Below are 5,625 nucleotides of genomic sequence, written 5' to 3' on the forward strand. Positions count from 1 at the left end.
TGGGGGAGCCCCCCCCCCTTAAAGAAAAAAACCCCCAAAAAAAAAAAAAAAAAAAAACAAAACCCTGAGACCAAAGCTCACAAAACAATTCAACTTTTCAAGTACACAAGCTTCTATTCTATTTCCTTTAAAAACAAGTGCTGGTGGGCTGGCAGGTGGCATGGTGGTTAAAGGAGCTGGATTTCCACATGGCCAGCCACGGTTCGAGTCCTAGACCTGGCGGCTTGCTTTCTTGCTTTCCCTTTCTCTCGCTCTGTCTCTGGTCAAATTAAAAACTAAAAATAGCGAATGGAATAAAATAAATAAATAATTATTTAAACAGACAAACAAACAAGGGCTGGGGGGGGGCAGATGGGGGTGAAGACGCTGGATTCCACGTAGCTGACTCAGGTCTCTCGAAAATCACACTGGGTGTGTGTTCATGCCCCAACTCCCAAGAGGAGCACAGAGGAAAAGGGATGGGGAATGAGCTGTCTCTGCTGGGGGGGGGGCCCTTTCTCACTCCCCCCACCCCAGTCTGTCTCTGGCAAGTGCATGTGCCTAGGGCAAAACAAACAAACAAAAACAACTAAGAAAACAAAACAAGTGCTGGGTCCGCTTGGTGGTGTTGCAGCAGTGACATGGCATTCGAAGGTGCCCGCGCCCTGTGGAAGACGCTGGCCTGGTCCCATCATCTGCCTGTAAACGCCCTGCCCCGGGCGGGCTGGGGAGGCTGGAGGGCGGGGTCGCGGTGTGAGACCCTGTCGTTAAGGGCACGTCTCTCTATAAGCCAACACCACATGCCGAATGACACCCACTAACCCCTGATGCGTCCGGCTTAGTCCAGAAACCCCGTTCCAAGGCGAATGGGTGGGAACGCCTGGCTCCCTGAACGCACACTCACCTTTGCTCCTCCAGAGCAGGAGGGAGAGGGAAGGAGGCTCCACATGGACACTGGTGAGAAGGCGGGGTTGCCCAATCCCCACTGGTGTCCCGAGTTTTACCTGCACCTTGGGAACTGTTCCCAGTAATGCTGCCTCCACCAGGCTGGCCTCCAGGGGCCCTGCTCCCCCCTTCCAGCCCCTGGTCCTCAGTGGACAGAGCTCTTCTCTTAACTCCCTGTGGCCTAGTTAAACTGGCCCAAAAGGCTGACATAAGATTTTGCCAAAGATTGAGGGGTAACAAGAGGGAAGTGAACAAAGAGAGTAACGTGAGCCTGGCAGGGCCCATTCATCTGCTGTGGTGCCGGGGCCTGTCCGCCTCTGAGCTGTAGGGGTCACCTTTCCTCTTCCTTCTCGGAGGGCCCTGAAACGATTCTCCAGAGAACCAGCGAGTCCCAGCCAAATGCCTTCGGCTTTCTGCCACCCCTGCCCGTCCTTACAGGAAAAATCCAACCCTTCAGTGGGGGGCCCTCACACCCAGCCTCACCGGTCTGACCTTGCCCTGGGCGTCATCCTTCTAGACGACAATAACCAGTGTAACATTCTCGGAAGACATGTCCACTAAGCAGTGTTTTTATGGGGCCAGCAGGTGGTGGGAAGGTGAAGGCAGCTGGACCCCACATAGCTGACTCCGTAGTCTGAGTCCCTGACCTGGTGGTTCAAAAGTCATGCTGGGCATGCACGTGTATGTGCCCAAATTCTGAGAGGAGGGTGAAGAAGTAATTTGGTGTGGCCATTTCCCGAGGTTGATAGGGCGCGTGCGCTCGCCAGACACACGGAGCCAACCCAAGAGCAACTTCCTTTTATTTATTATTTATTTTTAATCTTACTATAGGGTACATGCTCTTTTTTTGGGGGGGGGGTATTTGCTATAGGGTGCATGCACTCGCCAGAAAGACAGAGAGAGACAGAGAGACAGAAAGCAAGAAATCACCCCCCAGGGGGGATGGCCACGCTGCAATCCCTTCTCCTCCATTCTCCTCTTGGGATCTTGGGCACGCACGCACATGCGCCTGGTGTGAGTTTTAAGCCACCGGGTCCGGGACGCGAACCGCGGTCGACTACATGGGAATCCAGCCACATAGCCATTACGCTAACTGGTGGTCCCCATGCTCTTGCTGGAGAGAGAGAGAATGAGAAATCACCCCCAAGGGTGGAAGGCCATTCCACGATCCCTTCTCCATTTTCCTCTTAGGGGTGTTGGGCATATAGGCACATGTGTCCAATGTGTTTTTCAAGCTGCCGGGTCCAGGACTGAAAGAGCTCAGTCGGCCATGTGGGACCCAGCTGCCTTAACCACCATGCCACCTGGCTGGCCCCCAAGAGCAACTCTCTTCCTCTCTCTGAACCTCACTTTATTCATCCATAAGATGGACAGATGTCATACCTCACGGGGTTGTGAGCTAATCAGAAAATGATCAAAGATCTTAGGTGCTGCTCATCTCCAGGAAGGTGGATATAGACTAAGAAAGCACACGTTGGAAATGCCTTGTTTAAAAAACATGTTTAAGGTGTACTAAATGTTTCCTTGTCTGCTGTCTTTCTTGGGGAAGTTCTCAAGACGCCTCGACACAGGACGGGCACTGCTGTTAATATTTATCCACCTGTCTAACGCCTGCTGCACAGAACGCTGATTCTGGGTGGCCAGGTGCATAAGGACAAAAGGGCAAACACAGGCTTCCAGAAGTTCCTTTCCCTTCCCAACAGGACAACCAGAAGGACTCATTATACATGGTCTTGTGCCCCCAGTCCCTTTCCCGCCAACAGAGCCCATAATTCAAATGGATTTCTGAAGGTGGGGTTCTCTGACAGTGTCATTTGCTACCCGGTAAACTCCGTTGGCTCCTCACAAAGGACCTTCTCAATTGTATATATTACCATCTAGAAAACCATATGAAGTAAATCGCTCTAATTTGAATTTTTTTTAAATTACATTTTTGGGGGGGAGAGGTTTTTGCTATAGGGTGCATGCACTCACCAGAAAGACAGAGAGACAGAGAGACAGAAAGTGAGAAATCACCCCCTAGGAGGAATGGTCACACTGCAATCCCTTCTCCTTCATTCTCCTGGGATTTCGGGCACACACGCACGCATGTGCCTGGCGTGTTCCGAGCTGCCGGGTCTGGGATTTGAACCACAGTCATCCGTGTGGGAGTCCAATGTCTCAACCACCGCACCTACCTGCTGTCCATTTTTCAAAGTTTACTTTTTTCTTCTATGAGTGCGTGTCCCAGGGAGGGAGGAGACAGAAAGCAGACCCCCAGCAGGGCCTCTGTACTGAGATCCACTCTGGCCTCAGTCAGTCCCGGATCCGGCCTGCAAAGGCCTGTCTCAGAGAGGCTCTGAGGGGAACTGGAACCCTCCCACGTGGCCAACCCCACGGCGTCACACGCCACTACTGCCCCCATGTCCAGCCCCACGTCTGGTTTAATGTATGCTGGTGCACTCTGTCACCCGCACATATGGTAACAGTCATCACAGGATGAATTCCGTTTTTATCATTACACCATGTCTCTCTTTACCTTTAGTAACATTGTTAGTTACTAGGCTTTTTTTTTTTTTTTTTAAGAATTATTTAACTTTATTTATTTACTTTTAATGAGATCGGAGAGGGATAGAGCGAGAGTGAGACAGAGAGAGAGAGGGAAGGTGAGAAAGCAAGCCGCCAGGCCCGACTCGAACTGTAGTCGGCTCTGTGGGAGTCCAGCGTCCTTAACCACCACACCACCTGCCAGCCACTAGACTTTTGTTTGTTTGTTTTATTGAGAGATTTTTGCTATAGGGCACATGTGCTCAATGGAGAGACACAGAGAAACAGAAAGTGGGAAATCACTCTGCCTCCCCGGGGGATGGCCATGCTGCAATCCCTTCTCTATTTTCCTCTTGGGATTTTGGCCACGTATGCATATGCAACCAGCCTGAAGCTGCCAGGTCTGGAACTCGAACTGCAGTCTACTACGTGGGGGTCCAGCGATATAACCATTTCGCCGTTAAATCTACTTTGTCTGATACTGGTACTGTCACTCCGTTTTCCTCTTTGGTTTGCATGATACAACCTTTTCCATTCTTTTACTTTTTTATTTGTATTTTTTCCCCCTGTTGCTAGATTTCTTACCATAGGGCATGTGTGCTTCTGCGAGAGAGAGAGAGAGAGAGAGAGAGAGAGAGGGAGAGGATGAGAAATCACCCACCCCACCCCAGTAGGCATTGACCACACCACAATCCCCTTATCTTCCAGTCTCCTCTTGGGATTTTGGGCTCGCACACACATACACCTGGCACAATTTTCAAGGTCTGGGTTTGAGCCACTGTTGACCATGGGAGTCCAGTGCCTTAACCACCATGTCATCTGCTGGCCCTCTATTTGTATTTTTTTCTTTTTCATGAGAAGGCATTTGTACTCATTAGGGAGAGAGAGAGACATAGAGACAGAGAGGGGAGAGAGAGAGGAAGAGAGAGAAAGCACCTCCCAATGGGGGCGTGACCACGCTGCAATCCCTTTTCTTCCCTCTCCACCCTGCTGGGATTTGGGGCACACACACCATCCAACATGAGCCATCAAGCTGCTGGGGGTGATTTTTGAAGTATTGGGTGGTATTCGGCCATGTGGGATCCAGCTCCTTCACCCGCAGGACACAGGCCGGCCCTTCAAAAGTTCTGTCTTTGAATCTACATTGCGTCTCAGATAGCGAGAGGTGGATCTTGTGTCTGTTTTTTAATTCAGTCTGGCAGTCTCTGCTTTTTTATTTGATTGGTTAATTCATCGGATTTGATTTTACATCTGCCATTTTAATTTTGGTTTTCTATTTGTCTCTTTTTAAAATGTTTCTAATTGATTTTTCAGTCTACAAAAATGGTAGGGTATGGATTTCAAGAAGGGTAACCTGGGGGCCAGCGGGTGCTGTAGTAGTTAAGGTGCTGGACTCTCGCAGGCCAACTGTGGTTTGAGTCCCAGACCTGGTGGCTTGAAAATCACACTGGGTGCATGTGTATGTGTGTGTGTGTTTGTGTGCGTGCCCATAATCCGAAGAGGAGAATGGAGAAGAGGTTGCAGTGTGGTCATCCCCCCTGGGGGGTGATTTCTCACTTCTTCTGTCTCTTCAGTGCATGTGTACTAAAGGAGAAAAAAGGGGGGGGGATGCTAACCTGGTTATTCCTTAGCCAGTATATGCTGAGTTACAAGCTTTGTTATACAGTATCCAAACCCAACACTGAATAGGGTAGTATTAAGTCATATTGTATATATTTATGGTTTGTTGCTTATTTTGACATCCTCAATTTTTTTTTTTTTTTTTTGGTCCTTTCATTTGTCAGAGGGCTCGTGCACTTGCTGGGAAAAAAAAGAGAGAGAGGGAAGGTGAGAAAGCACCCCCACGGGAATGATCTCACTGCAATCCCTTCTCTACCTCTTCCCCCTTTGGGATTTTGGGCACTTACACACACATGCCCTGTGTGTCACTCAAGTCGAGCTGCAGGGTCTCGGACTCAGGCACCCAGTCAGCCACGTGGGATTCAGTGCCCTAACCACCACACCACTAGCTGGCCTGACATTTTGACATCTTAAAAAAAACTTTCTAGGGGACTAGCAGGTGGCGTGGTGGTTAAGGTGCTGGACACTCCCACATGGCCGACCACGGTTCAAGTCCTGGACCTGGTGGCTTGCTTTCCCACTTTCTCTCCCTCTCTCTCTCTGTCTCATACAGGT

The sequence above is a fragment of the Tupaia chinensis genome, unplaced genomic scaffold, assembly GCF_000334495.1.
Source record: "Tupaia chinensis unplaced genomic scaffold, TupChi_1.0 Scaffold000521_1, whole genome shotgun sequence".
Classification (NCBI taxonomy): Eukaryota; Metazoa; Chordata; class Mammalia; order Scandentia; family Tupaiidae; genus Tupaia; species Tupaia belangeri.